The following is a 21,493-nucleotide window of genomic DNA, read 5'->3' on the forward strand; positions in this document are numbered from 1 at the left end:
CACAAATATGGAAAGAATCAAATCCTTCCTCTCAAATCCTGTTTCCAAGCAAAACAAATATGTTTCATAGATTTGTTTCTTTAGCTATTTCTTCATGAAGTATAAAATGTTGGGGACTCAATTTACTTATTTCAAAAGTAGAAGCCTAAAAATTACTTGAGACCCAGTTGGCTAAGTGCCATCTCAGGACACACCTGTGTCTCACCACATGGACTTCAGATTTCTGCTTTTTCCAAATGTTAGACTTGTTCATGACACAAATATCTAAGGACTAGAAAAATTGCTGAAACCTCAAATACTAGATTCACTAATGCCAAAGACTATTTAAAATCACAATTCAATCTTTCCTAATATATAAGTGTTGTACCACCATTATGTGGCAAATCAAATCAGTGGAACAGTGTGTAGGAACTAACAAAACTGGTTATCCAGTTAAAACAGAAATTGGAAAATACTAAGCAAGATGAAACTTTCTACATTATCCTCTCCTGGTTCCCAACACTACCATGAATCATTTCCTAGGACTGTACAGTACCTAATTTGAAAGACTTTCAGTAATAAATTCACAAATTCACTTTCTTCAGTTTCCAAACTATATCAAAACTATTGATTTTAGATTTTTAGGAAAGAAAATTAAGAAATAGGAATATTTAGAAATAAATAAGAATCACATTTTGTGATTCTTTCTCAATAGAGAAATATCCTGTTCTCACACCAACTATAATACACGACACGCTTGCAATCACGTATATCCAGATTGAGTAATGTCACTCTCCCAGTAAGCACCACTCTAAGCTGTTTTTTCTGTCATTGCTAACATTTTTGTTAGACACTTTGAAGACGGTGGTAGAAAAACATTTATTGAACTCCTAACTTACACAAGTATAATTGGAAACTGGGAAATGGTTTCACAGTTAAATCTAGCATTTCAAAGGGAAAGAAAGGCCTTCATATGAAATAAAACCTCTCTCTTACCCCACCTTCAGTTCTTTGTGCATCAACTCTGTGAAGTTTGGCTAAGGTAGTCCTGGTATTCTTGCATAATAGCTCTAAGTAATTGCTCCTACACTTTTCTTCTAAAAGTTGGCCTATTACATGAAGCACCGTATAATACAGGAGTAATGGAGACTTTTGAAAGTAATTTGGAATTTAAGTTAAGAAATAGTTAAATTAAGATTCAAAAAGATTCTACATTCTTAATATAGATTTTTAACTCAATTTTCTGGTCATGAATCTTTGCTTTTAAAAGAAAAGCACTGTTGAGGAGAGAAATATACAAGAAGCAAATTGAGTTTTACAAGGCCTTCTAGTACACTTTGAAATATAGTCTAGTGCAGAAATCAGTGCATAAAATAATTGCACCCAAGTGCCATTATATACATTTCAGTCACAAGATTACTGCTTATCTTTACATTTAATTTTATTTTAAACAAGCATGACTGAAACTTCCCTGCCCCTGTAGTTTGGTTGGGAAGAGAATGGTGGTGCTTTGAGTAGCTATTATCTGAAATAATTAATTTTCCAGAGTTATTGTGTCATTAACCATTGTCTCATATATAAAAAGTCAGACTTACTATTTCGTTACTTTAAAGTTTGGCATTTCCAAATCCATATGAAAGCAGAAAGCATTGGAAAATTCTTCAAAAATGCAGACTTCAGGTCCCCAACCCAAACATTGCAGTCATCTTAAGGAATGAGTTGCTCTCATTTGTGCTAATCTACAATACTCCTCTAAATGATCCTGATGTTCAGCAAGGTTTAAAAATCACTTGACTAGAAGATATTGGACTAAAATTTGGGGAGCTATTATCTGTTGTTTTTTTTTTTTTTTTTTCCCCCACAGTAATAGGCATCCAGCATTAATGATATTATGTTTAATCATCCTAATAGGAACAAATTCTTTGATATGCTTAAATGAAAACCATTTTATTTCTTATTTGTGATTCATGTTTGCATTAAGAACTTATTAAAGTGAATTTTAAATAGTTCTGATCTAATAAGTAAACTATGGTCTCTAAAGTGGGAGTGGAAAACATAGGGTCAATGTGTATAGGTACATATGCTGTGAACAATAAGAGTTCCAATTAAAATGGAAAATATTACCCCAAGCTAGTGCCTTTTAGAGCACTAATTCTTATTTTAATCAAATGCATCCTTTTTTTTAAAAAAAAAGCTCTTTAGAAAAGAGTATTATGGGTTATGTATGTGTATGTGTTTTGGAAGCATTTCATGGAATTTTAATAGCCTTTAAAGCAGATATTGTGTTATAATCTCTTGCATAAATTTCCAGGATATTTGAAGAGAGGGTTTCTTCACAAATCTTAACTGTTACTCGGAATTGTTCTTGGGACTTACTGAACATAAGGCTTGCAGAGCCACTTTTTTGTTTGTTTTTTTGTGGGGTGTTTTTGCCATCCAGTTCTTGCAAGACATGCATAGTGACATGTGTTCTTTCTCATCTATGTATCAAGGAACACATAAAGAGCAAATTGAGGAACTGTGCTTTTTGCTGGGGATAGGCTGTAATCAAGTCAGTGACACCCTACCCTAGCAGTTTTCTACCTAATAGGAAAGACAAACATTAAAGAAGAAATTATGACCGAAATAAGTTCTCCCAAGGAGAAATGGCAAGAAAGATATCTCTGCATATTCACTCTCAGAGCACAACTCCATTTGATGGGCAGGGGTTATCTAGGGATGTACAGAAAGGGTTCAAGGAGAGAGAGCAGCACACCATTTGAGGAGGGTCCATCCAGCCTGCATACTGTGTTGAACTGCCCTTACCTTGTAAGTGGTGGTGTAAATTGCGGGGGACTCTGAAAGCAGACAGCTTTACAAATGTTTTCCTAAACCTAATTCTGCCACCACTACCCTGCCATATATTTCGGTAATTAATCTCTAAAAATGTCCTCATCTGAGGATAAAAGAATTACATAATAGCTAAGTGATTACAGAAAAATAATACTAAATACTTGCTTATATATACTGATATAAAACCTCATCTTATTTAAGGCATACATTTTCCTCGCTCAGTTCCTAATTCAAGAGTTGAGATCCAATTCCAGTGCTTTCTACACAAAACTTCATTGTAAGGTATTATAGGCTCCTCCAGAAAAACCTATAAACATGCTATTGTTATTCATGATTTGACAGGAGAAAATTAAATGGGAAAACTGAAAAATCCCAGAATCCTTGTCTTTTATGATCAGAAACATTGCACGGAGTTTATTGGAAAATAAAAGCTGCCTGAGAATTTTTAAATTTACTTTAGATTTAAATGAAGAAGGCAGTAAAAGCAAAAGCAATTAATTTGAATAAATGGCTCAAAGGGTATTGGCAAAAATTGTCTTAATTGTTTCTATGCACAGGTTATCGTTGGGATAAATATCAAAATTAGATTTTAAAGTGATTGGATTATTTTATGAGCTTCAAAAGCACTTACAGGTAACCAGCTTGGGCAATAACTTTTTAATCAAACTTCATGAAGCAGGAAGTAAACTGATAATTCAGAGGTCAGAATGACATTTATGAGTTGGAGAAATTCTTTTCAGTCTCTGAAACTGGCAGAGTGGGCACCGCCAGAGGTAGAACTTGAGTAGAAGGATTTATCACCCAATATGGAACACAGTTCTTCCATCATTAATTAATCATTAGGGGCAAATAGAAGATCCTGTCTGAAACTACTTCGAATTTCTTAGTAGTTATCAGAAGAATCTGATGTAGGTTATGACTAAATAGCCCAAAATTTTAAAAATGGGTTCTTATCACTATTCCTGCATATATGCAGACATTTATTATATACACTCTCAGTCATACATTTTATTAAAATATTTCTTTTAGTTGTTGATGGACCTTTACTTTATTCATTTCTTTATGTGTGGTACTGAGAATTGAACCCAGTGCCTCATACACGGACAGGCAAGCGCTCTACCACTGAGCCACAACCTCAGCCCCTCAGTCATATGTTTTGTTAAGCACTAGGGTCTGTTATGGATCAAATCGTGTTCCCCTGGAAAATTCATGGATTGAAGTCCTAACCCTAGAACTTCACAATTTGGGACCCCTGCACCCAGGATGGCGCCATCACTGGTCGGTCGCAGTCATGGAGCAAGCTGGCAGGTGAGTCAGGTCACCTGCATCATGGATGTAACAGGCGGGCACCCAACCCACCTGCCTTGTGGAGCTGGGCAGCGGGCAGCCAACCCACCCAACCACCAGGCCAAAGACAGACGCCATCACTGAGCAACCCTGCCCAATCACCAAGCTGAGGTTTGTTGCCATCGCGGAGCTAGCCAGCAGACCAGCCAGCCTGCCTGCTTCACGGAGCTAGCCAGAGGCTTCTTTAAAGGCTGGTGCAGGCGTTTTGAATTCCTGAGGGCGTGGCCATCATCATTGGAAGGGCACCTTCCTTCCTGAGATACCTACAGGAGGCTAGAGGACCTTTGACAAGACCAAGGAGTCAAGAAGAGGAGGTATTGAGAGACTTGGAACCAACTCAGAGCCACCGGGTGAGTCTCTCCCACTGGTCGGGCTCCCTGGATGGGGCAGTAGTCCCAAAATGCAGAAAACTCCGTGGAGTAGAGTGGCCCAGTGAGACTCCCTGCTGGAGCCGGGAACCCAGTCAACTGGGAGCATTGCAAAGGAGGGCCACACAGCAAGAGGCTTTGACACAGAGTTAGGGTCCGAGACCCAGGGGGCAGCTCCAGTCCCCAGGGAACATAGCAGAGGAGGGCCGCTCAGCGAGGGAGTTCCTCGCAGGGCCAGACTCCCAGCCTAGGCGGTAGGTTAGGACCCCTGGGAACATCACAGAGGAGGACTGCCCAGTCCAGGTGGTAGTTCTGTACCAAAGGGAACTTCTCAGAGGAGGGCTGCCCAGCGAAACTTCCCCACCGGGAAAGTCTTCCCCGCTGGGCAAGGTTTTCCACCAGGGCAGTAGAACCAGAGACACAGGCCCAGATCAGACATGCCCCAGTCTGCAGTCTAGTCCCCCTTTGACTGCTAATCAGTCAACGATTGGAAGCACCTCTACCCACTGACAGGGAATATACCCCACCTGAAGGCCACTACCCCTAGAGGGGTAACTTCCTAGTGGAACACCGTATTATCAAGTCCTCCAAGACTCCAGGCTACTGAAGGCTAACAGGTGAGTTATTGGAAATCTACAGAGATAATATTAGTCAATAGAGGAAATCTGCAATGTCCCAGAGTTTATCTACTAGAGGGGTAGATACCTGAGCAATATGAGAAAACAAGGGAAGAAAATGTCCCAAACAAACTTAGATGCTACATCAATAAAATCCAATGACCGCATGGAAGAAGAAATTTCAGAAAGGGAGTTCAGAATGTACATAACTAACATGATCAGGGAAGCAAATGAGGAGATGAAAGGGCAAATGCAGGTACTGAAGGATGAGATGAAAGGGCAAATGCAGGTATTGAATGATCACACCACTTGACAGTTAAAAGAGCAAATACAGGAAGCAAAAGACCATTTCAGTAAAGAGTTAGAGATACTGAAAAAAAAATAGAAATCCTTGAAATGAAGGAAACAATAAACTAAATTAAAAACTCCATAGAAAGCATAACAAATAGGACAGAACACTTGGAAGACAGAACCTCAGACATTGAAGACAAAATATTTAATCTTGAAAACAAAGTTCACCAAACAGAGAAGATGGTAAGAAATCATGAACAGAATCTCCAAGAATTATGGGATATCATGAAAAGGCCAAATTTAAGAATCATTGGGATTGAGGAAGGCTTAGAGAAACAAACCAAAGGAATGAACAATCTATTCAATGAAATAATATCAGAAAATTTCCCAAATCTGAAGAATGAAATGGAAAATCAAGTCCAAGAGGCTTGTAGGACTCCAAATACACAAAATTACAACAGACCCACACCAAGGCACATTATAATAAAAATACCTAACTTACAAAATAAAGACAAAATTTTAAAGGCTGTGAGAGAAAAGAATCAAATTACCTTCAGGGAGAAACCAATATGTATATCAGCAGATTTTTCAATCCAGACCCTAAAAGCTAGAAGGGCCTAGAATGACGTTTTTCAAGCCCTGAAAGAAAATGGATGCCAACCAAGAATCTTATACCCAGCAAAACTTACCTTCCGATTTGACGATGAAATAAAATCCTTCCATGATAAACAAAAGCTAAAAGAATTTACAAAAAGAAAGCCAGCACTACAGAATATTCTCAGCAAAATATTCCATGAGAAACAGATGAAAAATAATGATGTAAATCAGCAAAAGGAGGAACTAGCCTAAAGGAACAGCCACATAAAGTAGAAACCAAGTTATGTCACAAAAAAAAAAAATGAGCCTAATGACCAGGAATACAAATCATGTCACAATAATAACCCTGAATGTTAATGGCCTGAACTCATTAATCAAAAGACATAGACTGGCAATTGGATTAAAAAGAAAGATCCAACAATTTTCTGCCTGAAAGAGATTCATCTCATAGAAAGATTTTCCCACAGACTAAAGGTGAAAGGATGGGAAAAAACATACCATGCACATGGACACAGCAAAAAAGCTGTAGTATCCATCCTCATATTACATAATGTGGACTTCAAGCCAAAGTTAGTCAGAAGGGATAAAGAAGGACATTTCATACTGCTTAAGGGAAGCATAAATAGCAAGACATAACAATCATTAATATTTATGCCCCAAACAGTGTTTCATCCATCTATGTCAAACAAATCCTTCTCAATTCTAGAAATCAAATAGACCACAACGCAATAATACTAGGTGATTTTAACACACCTCTCTCCCCACTGGACAGATTTTCAAAACAAAAATTGAACAAAGAAAACATAGATCTCAATAACACAATCAATAATTTAGACTTAATGGACATTTATAGAATATACCATCCAACAAAGATGGAATACACATTCTTCTCAGCAGCACATGGATCCTTCTCTAAAATAGACTATATATTATGCCCCAAACTAATGTTAGCAAGTACAAGTAGATAAGAGATACTACCCTGTATTTTATCAGATCATAATGGATTGAAATTAGAAATAAATGACAGAGTAAAAAACAGAAACTACTCCAACAAATGGAGATTAAATAATATGCTATTGTATGATGAATGGATAACAGAAGACATCAGGAGGGAAATAAAAAAATTCTTACAGGTAAATGAGAACAAAGAAATATCATATCAAAATCTCTGGGACACTATGAAAGCAGTACTTAGAGGAAAATTTATTTCATGGAGTACATTCAATAAAAGAAGAAAAAATCAACAAATAACACTACAGCTCGAAGCCCTAAAAAAAGAAGAGCAGATCAACACCAAAAGTAGTAGAAAACAGGAAATAGTTAAAAATCAGAGCTGAAATCAACAAAACTGAAACAAAAGAAACAATCAAAAAAATTGACAAAATAAAAAGTTGATCCTTTGAAAAAATAAACAAAATTGATAAACCCTTAGCCACACTAACAAAGAGAAGGAGAGAGAAAAACCAAATTACTAAAATTTGGAAAGAACAAAGAAATATCAAAACAGACACGAGTAAAATACAAAACATAATTAGAAGCTATTTTGAAAATCTATACTCCAACAAAATACAAAATCTCGAAGACATCAACAGGTTTCTAGACACATATGAATTACCTAAACTGAACCAGGAGATTTAAATAGATCAATTTCAAGTAATGAAATGGAAGAAGTCATCAAAAGTCTACCAACAAAGAAAAGTCCAGGACCAGATGGGTTCTCAGCCGAGTTCTACAAAACCTTTGAAGAGCTCATTCCAATACTCCTCAAAGTATTCCATGAAATAGAAGAGGAGGGAACCCTCCCAAACTCATTCTATGAAGCCAGTATCACCCTGATACCTAAACCAGACAGAGACACATCAAGGAAAGAAAATTTCAGACCAATATCCTTAATGAACATTGATGTAAATTCTCAACAAAATTTTAGCAAATCGCACACAAAAATATATTAAAAAGATAGTGCACCATGATCAAGAGGGTTTTATCTCAGGGATGCAAGGTTGGGTCACATTCAGAAATCAATAAATGTAATTCACCATATCAACAGACTTAAAGTCAAGAATCACATGATTATTGCAATAGAAGCAGAAAAACTATTCGATAAAATACAGCATCCCTTCCTGCTCAAAACTCTAGAAAAAATAGGGATAGTGGGAACATTCCTTAACATTGTAAAGGCCATCTATGCTAAGCCCATGGCCAATATCATTCTAAATGGTGAAAAACTGAAAGCATTCCCCCTACAAACTGAAACAAGGCAGGGATGCCCTCTTTCACCACTTCTATTCAACATTGTCCTCAAAACTCTAGCCAGAGCAATTAGACAGACCAAGGAAATTAACAGGATCAGAATAGGAAAAGAAGGACTCAAACTATACCTATTTCCTGATAACATGATTTTATATTTAGAGGAACCCGGAAATTGCACCAGAAAACTTTGAGAACTCATAAGTGAATTCAGTAAAGTAACAGGATATAAGATCAATGCTCATAAATCCAATGAATTTTTATACATAAGTGATGAATCTTCAGAAAGAGAAGTTAGGAAAACTGCCCCATTCACAATAGCCTCAAAAAAAATAAAATACTTGGGTATCAATCTAACAAAAGAGGTGAAAGACCTCTACAATAAGAACTACAGAACACTAAAGAAAGAAATTAAAGAAAACCTTAGAAGCTGGAACGATCTCCCATGTTCTTGGATAGGCAGAACTAATATTGTCAAAATGGCCATACTACCTAAAGTGCTATATAGATTCGATGCAATTCCAATTAAAATCCCAGTGATGTACTTTACCTAAATAGAGCAAGCAATCATGAAATTCATCTGGAAGAATAAAAAACCCAGAATAGCTAAAGCAATGCTTAGCAGGAAGAGTGAAGCAGGGGGTATCACAATACCAGACCTTCAACTATACTACAAAGCAATAATAATAAAATCGGCATGGTATTGGTACCAAAAAGACAGGTGGATCAATGGTACAGAATAGAAGACATGGACTCAAACCCAAATAAATACAATTTTCTCATACTAGACAAAAGTGCCAAAATTATGCAATGGAGAAAAGATAGCCTCTTCAACAAATGGTGCTGGCAAAACTGGAAATCCATATGCAACAGAATGAAATTAAACCCCTATCTCTCACCCTGCACAAAACTCAACTCACAATGGATCAAGGACCTTGAAATCAGACCAGAGACCCTGCGTCTTATAGAAGAAAAAGTAGGTCCAAATCTTCAACATGTCAGTTTAGGATCAGACTTCTTTAACAGGACTCCCATAGTACAAGAAATAAAAGCAAGAATCAATAACTGGGATAGATTCAAAGTAAATAGCTTTCTGTCAGCAAGGGAAACTATCAGCAATGTGAAGAGAGAACTTACAGAGTGGGAGAATATCTTTGTCACTCATACTTCAGATAGAGCACTAATTTCCAGAATATATAAAGAACTCTGAAAACTACACCAAGATACAAATAACCCAATCAACAAATGGGCTAAGGAAATGAACAGACACTTCACAGAAGAAGATCTACAAGCAATCAATAGATATATGAAAAAATGTTCAACATCTTTTGTAATAAGAGAAATGCAAATCAAAACTGCCCTAAGATTTCATCTCACCCCAATTAGAATGGTGATTATCAAGAATACTAGCAACAATAGGTGTTGGTGTGGATGTAGGGAAAAAGGTACACTGATACATTGCTGGTGGGGCTGCAAATTAGTGCAGCCACTCTGGAAAGCAGTGTGGAGATTCCTTGGAAAACTTGGAATGGAACCACCATTTGACCCAGCTATCCCACTCCTTGGCCTATAACCAAAGGACTTAAAATCAGCATACTACAGAGACACAGCCACGACAATGTTCATAGCTGCTCAATTCACAATAGCCAGATTGTGGAACCAACCTAGATTCCCTTCAATCGATGAATGGATAAAGAAACTGTGGTATATATATACAATGGAATATTACTCAGCCATAAAAAATAATAAAATTATGGCATTTGCAGGCAAATGGATGAAATTGGAAAATATCATGCTAAGTGAGATAAGCCAATCTCAAAAAACTAAGGACGAATGATCTCACTGATAAGCGGATGATAACCCACAATGGGTGGTGGGAGATGGGCAAGAATGGAGGAAGGAGGTACTGTATAGAGGGATAAGAGGGGTGGGAGTGTTGGGGGGGAAGAAAAAAATAACAGAATGAATCAAAAACTATTACCCTAAGTAAATGTATGATTACACAAATGGTATGCCTCTACTTCATGTACAGAGAAACAAGATGTATCCCATCTGTTTACAATAAAAATGAACTAAAAAAAAAAAAACTTCATTATTTGAAATTATTTAGATATAGGTTACCGGAGATGTAATTAGTTCAGTTAGTTAACCTATGAAGTCATACTAAAGTATGGCGGGGCCCTAATCTGTTATGACTGCTGTCCTTATAAAAAAGGGAAAATTTATATAGATGCACACGCACAATGAGGACACCCGCTGAAGGGAAGACAAACGTGGGAGGGGTGCTTTTGATACTAAGAAACACCAAAGAGCTCCATCAAGCCACCAGAAGCTGGGGAAGAGGCATGGACAGATTCTTCCCATGACCCTCAGAAGAAATCAATCCTGACAACAACTTGATCTCAGACTCCTGGCTTCCAGGGCTGGGATAAAACACATTTCTACTATTTAAGCCACCAATGTGTGATACTTCGTGTGGCTGTCCCTAAAATCAAATGCAGGATGGGAGTAGGAATCACCCACCCTCTTTGCTACCTGAATTCCAGTGCTTAGTGGTAAATTAGTGAAGTTTTCTATATCTCAAACTCAAAGTACGTTGTGACTGTTATTTTTAATAATCAACAAAAATATAGATCTGTCGCTAAAAGAAGAAAGCAGGAAAATGTTAGTCCAAAATCAGCCATTTATTTGTCAAAAGCTAATAAGTCTTCTCTGTGCTGATTTCCTCTGCAGGTCTATGTCCCACCTCTCTCTCGACCATGGTTGCGGCACTTAGCAGACTGCATCAGTCAGGATCCCTAGTCCTCTGATTTCAAACTGATTCAACCAAGGCAGAGCACTAGAAGGACAGCCAGGAGCAGGTGAGAGCCCATTAGCTTCCCTCAGTGACTAAGGTTCGCAATGTCAGAGTCCTTTCCACTTGCTCATTGTGTGACCCAGTGCCTCCTCTCACTGGAGTCTAATAACCTTGCTCCTTCTTCCCTTCAGAGCCTAGACATGGTAACGGCTAGTTTCCCATAAGTGTTCCTTATTGTTACTAACCTGTAGGGACTTTATACTTTCTTATTGTTACCTTTACCCTTCTCTCATTTTGTAAATAATCCCATTTATATACTCCCTCTAATGACTTCTTCTTGTCCAGTTCCTCAGCTGCATACCTAACGCGCAGTTCTTTACCAAGCTCCTCCACATGCCCACATCTACCACTCCCTCCTCAGGGAAACAAAGAGAAGTTTCAATAACAAATTCCCAAAACTACTCCAGCTGCACCTTTTTTACGGGCCTTCCCTGTGATTTCTCAAGCATGGTAACATAGAGCTCTCTACATTTATGCTCTCTATCTTTATGATCTCTTTCTTTAGAATTAAAATGCCTCATGCTTTACACCAAGCTATGTATCAACTCACTCCTCACCTTCCTTCAATCTACAGGCTTCTCTTTTTGAGTAGTGTCCCACTCACCTTAACAAATTAGAGTTCACTCAAGTGTTCGGGACCTGTTGCTAGGCGCCAACTGTCTCTTCCAGCACAATATTTACTCAGTTTCTCTAAACCAGACTGATGAGGGGATTGGAAAAAAGATGAACAAACAGAAAATTTGAGAAAGTGGGACCTGGTGGTTCAGCCACTTCCTCTGATGGAGAAAGACTAACAATGAGCAGGCTCTGCATGATTATTATATAGGTTTTTACGTCAAAGGGTTTCATTGTGAGAAAGTTATTTTAAAGTAGAACCAAGGCCAAAAGTTTGAACAGCCCAAATACAGTCATAAGCTTGCATCCACAATTCTCCACCCTTGGTGACTGGTGCCTGAACCTTAGATCATGAAGTGATAAACTCCATGGCAACCACGGAATTTCCCTTTGAACAGGGTGTCACCATACAATTGGAAAGTTTTCATGGTGCCTAGAGATTCCCAAGGGAGGTGTCAGTCTCCATCTCTGAACAGTTCAAAGACCCATAATTCATTTGCTGCTCCTGACAGCTTCTTTTTAAGCACATCAATGATTCTTTACCAAAACTGTCACTAACACAAAATTTTACCAGGAATATCACCAAGACAGAGACTCTCAAATTTGGATTTCATGATTGATGTGTCATATCTGATGAGTACATAGACAGCCTCTTTGCTGGGGGGCAAAAGACACTGGTGCCCATGCCTACAGTGGAAGCATCAGTTCTCAAAGTATCTCTAGTGGCATTGGATAGAGTGCAGTTGAAAGAGGCTTTGGGAAATTATTTGCTGTAGTTCTTAACTTCTAGGTTCATATTGTTGATCTAAAAAGCTAAAATAAATTCTGGCCAGGATATGGGGAGAAAGATACAATCATACATCATTGGTGGGACTGCAAATTAATACAACCACTTTGGAAATCAATATGGAGATTCCTCAAAAGAATAGGAATAGGAATAGGAATGAAAACACCTATAATACACTAGCCCACTCCTTGGTATTTGTTCAAAATAGCTTAAATCAGCATGTATTATAGCAATATAGACACATCAGTGTTTACAGGACAATTAACAGCATCCAAGGTATGGAACCAGCCTAGGTGCCCATCAACAAATGAATTAATAAAGAGAATGTATTCTATATACACAATGAAGATTTACTTAGTCATAAAGAAAAAATTGAAATTATGGTACTTGATGGCAATGAATGGAACTGGGGAGCATCATGCTAAGTAAATGAAGCCAGACTTAGAAAGTTCAGGGTCAAGTGTTTTCTCTCAGCCATGGAAGCTAGAGCAAAATATATGGGGAAAAAAGTAAGGAATTTCATGAAAATAAGAGGGAAAGCAGTAGAATAGAGGAAGGGGATTCAGTAGGAGGGAGGAGGGAAGGGAAATAGGGGAATTATGGAATAAAATTGGCCAAACTCAGTTGTGTGTGTGTGTGTGTGTGTGTGTGTGTGTGTGTTTACTAGAGTAAATTCCACCTTTATGTATATCTTTACATATAAAACAAACACCAATTTAAAAATAACAATGGATAGAAGGAAGACCAGTAAAGTGGAGGAAGGGGAGCATGGGAAGGAGGAAGAAAGGGAAAGAGGAAGCACTGGGGACTGAAATGGTGCAAATTATATTCCACGTATGATGACTATGTCAAAATGAACCCCACTATTACTAATAAAACATTAAAAATAAAAAATAAAAAAACTAAAATACTGTGTTGTTTCTGGTTCTCTCACACACAAACACACATACACACACACACACACATACACACACACACACACACACACACACACACACGGTAATTCAAAGACTAAAATTCCTTTCTGAAGTGCAGGAAGCCTCTAGGCAGCTTTTCGTATATAACTGGGGTGCAGACATGACTGTGGATGAGGCTCAAAACCTGACTGAGTCTCTGGAGATGTGATACCAATTAATGGTGCATTTGCTTCAGATCTCATATACTAACTTCAAGATCACTCATTAGAAAGAAGAACCTTGAAAATTGGGATGGGGAGTCTTGGTCAATATATGTTTGTTCACTTTTTGTGGACACCTGGAAGGAGAGATAAATGCCCTGATGTAAGATCTACGTTACTCATAGCCAGTAGATAACAAGTTAGGTATTGTTATGGTATTGGAAAAAACAGGATTGGAAAATGAGTGACAAGGGGTTCTTGGTGAAAAGATTGTGCATAAACATTTCAGAATGAACAGAATGTGAGAATATTCATGGGACACATTAAATTCTCTCCAGTGTCAGAGGTGGGGTGAAGTCTCTCAGTAACCAATGGAATAAAATGACCTGTTGTGTTGTCATCGGTCAGTTTCTATCACTGACCACTAAATTGCTTATTTAATGAGCCCATTTACAAAATGGACATAGTGACAGGAATAGAGGAGGAAGAGAGGTCATGCAAGAACTCAGTAGACTTCCCTTCCCAAGACTGATAGGGTGAGAACTAAGGCTGAGTAACTAACATGCCAACAGCAAAGCTAAACACTAAACCCCAATATGATCATTTCCTGGAGAACCAGCCATTCACCAGCTGAAACTTTATAACTTTAGTGCCCTTTCATCACAAAGTCTCCTAGAAAGAGATGCATCTTCCTGATTCAGATTTGCCTTTGCATCTACAAATGCTATCAATATTGTTAATCAGATATTAGCAGAATTCCTTATTCGTCATCATAATATCCTAAAAATATCACCTATGCCTTGGGGACATATTTTACAGTGAAAAATTTGTAGCAATGTCTTTCCTTCAAGAGGTTCTCTGGTTCCCCAAAGAGCAAGTGTTTGGCAAAGTGGTGAATTGGCTGACAACCATTCAGTAATATCACAAGGGAAGTGAAGACACCTGTGAGTTTGTGATGCCGTTAACTAGCAGACAATAAAAAGAGCCATCTTCTTTGTAAGAAGAATTAGTAAGTGTGGAAAACAAGGTAGGTCTGTGGAAATAACCCCTGTTACTATTATACAAACACTACCACAGAAATAAATTCAGTGTGTTTGGAAAGTGAGTGCCCAAAGAATAACTGCTTCCACCAGTGAACACAGGCATGATTCCATCAAAGTAGAAATTGAGACTGACCTTGGACTAACTTGGGTTTCTTGTTTTGATAAGAACTAGGCAAAGAAAGGGATCAGTATAATGGTTTGAATTATTAATTCAATTACCAATGATAATTTAGTTGCTTCCACTAGTGGAAACAAAAGGAACTTTGAAATACAGGCAACTCATTATCACACTTTAGTAGAGCTATTCTGTCATTTGTTGCTAATGAGAAATTGAGGCAATATAATCATACAGGACCTCAACAACAGTGAAAAATTGTGTCATCCCATAAGGGAAAAAATATCATCAACTGATGTTGGCAGAGAAAAAGAAAACATTAAACTGATGAATAAAGAACGAAGGTATAATTTCAACAAGCCTTGAAAGTTAGGCCTTATATCCAGCTAAAAAGCGGGCCCTAATCAGTTAAATTTTATATTAATTGTTATTTTTCTCTTTTCCATCCCTACTCCATACTTCACATTTTAAATGAATTACACTACTGTTTATAACATTATAATTAAGGTCCTGGTGGGATTCTGGCTGTGTTGACATCTCTTGGAGGTGATGTTTTGGTTAACAAGACTTTGAATTTCCTTGTAGTTGGGGATCTTTCCCTTGCACTTCAGACTTGTACATCTAAACGAAGAACACAAATGAATAACGGGTTGTTCATCATGCATTTTGACCCTTCTGAATCCAGTCTATGTTCCCATCTTTGCCCCAGAACTGTAATAGCTTGAATCTCTTTTCCTCTGGCATCTTGTTGAGGTCAGACACTAGGAAGTACTGCCAGGGAGCAGGCTTAGGACAATAGTTATGAGGCACTCCTTTTCACCACAGCTCATCTCCCGCCCTCCCCAGCCATCATTCTGGCAGTGTGCATGTTCTTCTCTGTGTGCCCATGACTATCTCTTGGGAGCATATCTTCACACCTACAGCTCTCACTGGGTTCTCATTGCCTCTCTTTACCCTTGCCCCTCAGTCACCACAGCTTTCTGTTTTTGTACATCTGCTTCTTGCCTCTTACTTCTTGTAACTCTGCTTATCTCTGTAATCGATTCCTTCTTTTGACTCATAAGTTAACCTTTTGAGTATTCCTTCTGTTTTCTTCTACTATTCCAATTGACTAAATTTATGGTTGTTAAATGTCTTGTCAGATTCCCAAGTGCACATTAAAAGTTACTTATGTAGCAATAGAAATTATCAATTTTTTAAAATTCAAGACTTCACCAGATGCTGCTGTAAAATATGTTTATTTGACCAGGACTGTTAATTACAGAGCAAAAGGATTCTGAAAGGAAAGATACATTCTCTGAGAACAGATGGATTAAGGGTAGTGGTGTTCTGGGTAGTATGTTCTATAAAAGATGCTAAATATTTGTAAAGTTGCTGTATTTGCAACTAATTTCTTTAAGATTATATCTGCAGTACACTTAAGTAGAATGAATTAGTTAAAAATGAACACAAAGATGTCAAAATCCAGTATGTTGGAATGATAACAGGAAATCTTATCATTTTTATCTTTAAAAACCTATTCAATTTTTTAGCCAAGGAAAACAGCCATTAGTTACTTAGTCAACTGATGTATTTTTAGTATTTTTATCACCATGCTGCTTTAGGACAATAATGATGTATTTTATAAAGTCTGAATTATTCTGTCAAATATCATTCCTTAAGAACTTACACAACTAATTCAAAATACTGAAAGCCTGTCTGGTTTTGTTCTGTATTGTTTTGTTGTGTTGTGTTTATTCCGTTGGGGAAGGAAAAAGAGAAAAACAAACCTTCAGAACACTACACAAGTTAATGACCATCACATACCAACTCTTGCTGACCATTGCCTTTGCCACATAGTCAATGCTTTTACTGAGAAACAGAGTTTTATGATTTACATTTAACCTTCCAATTTTGCTCTTTGAGATCTAAATGTAATTCTGTTGGAACATACTCTTTGAATGTAATAAGAAAATGATCAATTTTATGGCCAAAGACTCAGTTAATAGCATCTCAGAAGAAAGATATGTGAAACTCAACACACACTGCTGTAAAAAGGAAGAGGCAGGCTTGATAGCTGTCGGTAGCAATTGAGAAAGCCTCCTGTTTCTCCTTGTGTTCTGGAAAAGTCACTGTGGCAAACTTGTTGGCTTTAACCAACTTGTGTTATCATGTCTCAGCAAAGATGTGCTTCAAAGGAATCTCTCTTTGAAAACTGTGATAAAAGACTATTCTGAGAAGCCTGAATTCATCATCAAATAACTCATATTTCTTCTAAGAAAATGGAAGAGGAAAGCACAACTCTTACCTGCAATACATTTTTAATGGCATTTTGAGTAACTTTACTATGTTTTTCTGTGGGAATACTATAATGTCAGAAATGTTCTAGAAGAAAAGACTGCCTAAATAGTAGTTGGATATAAATGGGACAACATAGGAACATAAAGTCATCAGGGTTTATCAATGGGTCTTTCTAAGAAAAAAACATCCCTAGCATCAAATATTGGTTGCTATTATTTTTCAGAATGCCCCTTGTCAGGAATTACTCATAATACAAATTTTAGTTACTCTTGTGTGCCATAGACCCTATTTCAAATCCCTTCCCATTATTCAACCAAAGTCATTCCCTACAGTTACCTTAGGTTCCTTGTACTTCAGGTTCTATTTCAACTTGGTTCAAATAAGAAATACATGCATATACATATCACTTGCCTATATCTTGGTTACAATATGATAGATATTGGCCCTAGTGACTAGAATACAATAGTCTAAAAGTGTAAACAAATGTGTAAACAGACAAAAAATAATATATACAGACCAAACTTGAAATCAAAGTCTGTAAGATGTTCCTGTTGATGTAGACAAAAGAGATACACAAAATCAATCCAGAAAAGGTCCTTTTATTTCTGAATTGGTGACAATTTATAGAAAACAATGTAGAATTTGACAACATAACTCAAGCATGTTTCAGAAAAAAATTTTTACCAACCCATATTTCCAAAACTAAATATTTTTGCTGTTATTTTACTAAAGTTCACTTAAAATCACAAAAACCAAAATTGATACCAAATGTGAATGTTATGTTTAAAATGTGTATACAAAGAGAATAATTAAATATAATATTGTTATGGTTTGATATAAGGTATCCCCCAATAGCTCATGTGTTAATTCAGGAGGTGAAACTATGAGATTATGATATCTATAACCTAATCAGTAGGTTAATCCACTTGATGAATTAATAATTTGAACAGACTAACTGGGTCATAACTGTAGGCAGGTGGGATAAGGTTAGAAGAAATAGGTCACTGAGGGCATTGGGTTTTGGGGGATTTATATTTTGGCACCTCTGCTCTTCCTCTGCTTTCTGGCTGCCATGGGTGGATAGCATGTCTCCACCTAACCCTTCCACCATGGTGTTCTGCCTCACCTCAGGCCTAGAGCAATGAAGTCACCTGATCATGGCCTGAACCTCTGAAACCATAAGCCCAAATAAACTTTTCCTCTTCTGAGTTGTTTTTATCATGCATTTGGTCACAGGAACAAAAAGTTGACTAACACAAATAGAGCATACAGAAATATACCTATCCATATGTCCTCATCTGATTATGACAAAATACCATGGCAATTCAGACTAAATGTGCAGTCTTTTCTATATTATGCTGTTGATAAATTAGATGTCCATAAGAAAAGTATGAAATTTACCTTACTTCACACCATATTCTAAAGTTATTGTAAATAGATCACAATTGTACATGTAAAAAAATAAAATTAAACTTCTAGAAGAAAGTGTAAAATAATATCATTTTGACCCTGGAAAAACAAGATTTCTAAAACAAGACTCAAAAATACTAGCTGTAAAAGGAATAATGATAAATTAAAAAGTTCTGCCATTAAAAGTAGAACAAAAAGAATATGATAGCACATGCTATAGAGGGAAGACTGTCCCAATATATTGGTATAGTGAGGAACTTGAATTCAGAGTCCCACAAATCAATAAAGAGCTAAAAACTTGACTTTAAAAATAAGCAAACTATTTGAAGAAAAGTATCACCAAAAATGATATACAAATAGATAATAAGCATATGATCACATATTTAGCATCAATAGTCATCACAGAAATGGAAATTAATCACAATTAGATACTACATTTGCACTAGAACAGTATATATGTCTAAAATCATATAAAGATGTGTAAAGATATATGTTATCTTTCTATTCACAATATGAACAGTCATTGATGAGAATATGTAGCAACTAGAATTCTCAGACATTTCTGAGGGGATTGTAAGCTGGTATGTGTACTTTGGAAGAAAAAATATCTATCATAACCACATGAACACACACACACACACACACACACAAGCATAAACAAGACTGAGAAATTTACAGAAATCAAAAGCTAGAAACAACCCATATGTCAAACGATAATGGACTTGGCAAAATAAAACTTTTAGAAAAAAAAAAAACTGTTGTTGTATGATCAGTACTTCTCACTCATATAAGATTGAACTAAAGAAGCCAGAAAAAGTGTATATACTATTTTAAATAATATAAATTCTAAGTTAGGACAAAAAATATCTATGATGATGGAGATTAAAATAGCAGTTATCATTGAGAAGAAACATGAAAGAGCATGTTCAGTATTGTAAATATTCAACTTATTTAATTTGAGTGGTGATTTATGGGTATGTGAACGTGTAAAGATGCAAATACTTACAACTTTATGATATAGCAGGTTTGATAAGCAGATAACAGCACAGAATTGACAGTTGTTGAGTTCTGACTATATATGTGTTTCATTTAATTCTCATAACCACATTTTGAAGGATATATGTTGTTTTCTAATGAAAAATTAGAACTGTAAAGAGGCTAAGTAGTATAACTAAATCACACAACTAGGAAGTGGGGCTAGAATTCCAATTCAGACTAACTTTAAAACTAGATCCACAGTCTTAAAACTACAACAAAATTAGAATTAAAATGGAAAAAACTATTCTGCCTTACCCACACATCATTTTAAAGTAAACATAATGATGAGCATTTTTCATATACCTGTTGGTCATTTATGCATCTTCTTTTGAAGATGCTGGTCCTTTGCCCATTTCTTAATAAGGTAATTTGTTTTCTTTTTATTGAGTTGTTTGGCTTCCTTAAAATATTTTATATATTAACTCCTTATCAGATGTATGCTCCACAAATATTTTTTTCCATCTCATTTGTTGTGCCTCTGTAGTCTATTGTTTCTTTGGCTATAAAGAAACTGTAATTTGTTGCAATACCATTTGTCTGTTTCTGCTATCATTGCCTGTACTTTCAGATATTGGTATTATTTCTTCTTTAAATATTTGGCAGAATTCAGTAGTGAAACCATTAGGTCTGGGGCTTTCTTTGATTAGAGACTTTTTTTTTTTTTAATGACTGATTCAATCTCCTTACTCATTATTGGTCTGTTGAATTTTCTAGTTCAACCTGATCCAATCTTGGTAGGCCATATGTTTCCAGGAACTTTTTCATTTCTTTTAGGTTATTAAATTTGTTGTTGTGCAGTTTTTCATAGTGGTCTCTTGTGACCCTTTGTATTCATACTATGAGTTACAATATGTCCTCTTTCATGTATAATTTTATTTATTCAACTCCTCTTTTTTTTCTTAGCATTAAGTAAAGGTTGGTCAGGATTGTTTATCTTTTCAAATATCCAGCTCAAAATTTTGTTTAACTCCTTTTTATCTGACCTCCATTTGTTTTATGCATGCTCAAATCTTTATTAATTCCTATCTTCTACCTAAATCTGGGCTTATTTCACCATCTTTCCGTAGTTCCTTCTTGAGGTGTAAACCTAGCTTGTGTGATTAAGAATGAACTTTCTTTTCTTTTTTAAGCATGTTAACCACACAAAAAAAGAAAGTAAAAGAAAAGAAAAAAAGAGGAAAAAAATCTGCCCAGTTAATACAGGTTTGTTTTTTTTTTTTTTTTTTTTCTGTTGGCACATGAATTTTGGTATTTTTTCCATTTTTCTTTATCTCAAGACATCATTTCTTCACTCTTTCTCATCTCTGATTCAGTGCTGTCAAGAGTATGTTTTGTAATTTCCAGATATTTTGCATTTTCTGGTTCTTTTCACATTTTCTTCTCCATATCTGGAAAGTTTTCTGTCATAATTATGCAGTTGGAAAGATGCTTAATGTAATTATAATCTGCTTGAATTTATTAAGACTTATTTGTAGCCTGACTAACCTGGAGAATGACCCAGTGCACTTGAAAAGATTGTACGTTCTGCATATCTGTTGGATGGAATGTTCCTTACATGTCTGTTTGGTTCATTTGACCTATTATGTTATAGAATTCCACTGTTCCCTTGCTGGTATCCTATCTGGGCAATCTGTTCACTGTTGAAATGGAATAGTGAAGTATGTTACAATTCTTGCCATATTGCATTTTCTCCTTTCAGTTCTGTTTAAATTTGCTTTATACATAAGCACTCCAATGTCGAGTGCATGTATGCTTGCATTTTTATATCTCTTGAAGGTATCATCTCAATCTTTTCTTTCACTTTTAGAGTCTGTGGGTCCTTAAAACTGAAGTGAATCTCCAAGGTAGCACATAGTTGGCTTTTATTTTTTTAAATCAATTTGGCTGCTTTTTATCTTATTGTAATGAGGCAATTATTGGGAGGTAAGATTTACAGTTGCCATTTTATTGTTT

This window comes from Sciurus carolinensis, chromosome 10, assembly GCF_902686445.1.
Source record: "Sciurus carolinensis chromosome 10, mSciCar1.2, whole genome shotgun sequence".
NCBI lineage: Eukaryota > Metazoa > Chordata > Mammalia > Rodentia > Sciuridae > Sciurus > Sciurus carolinensis.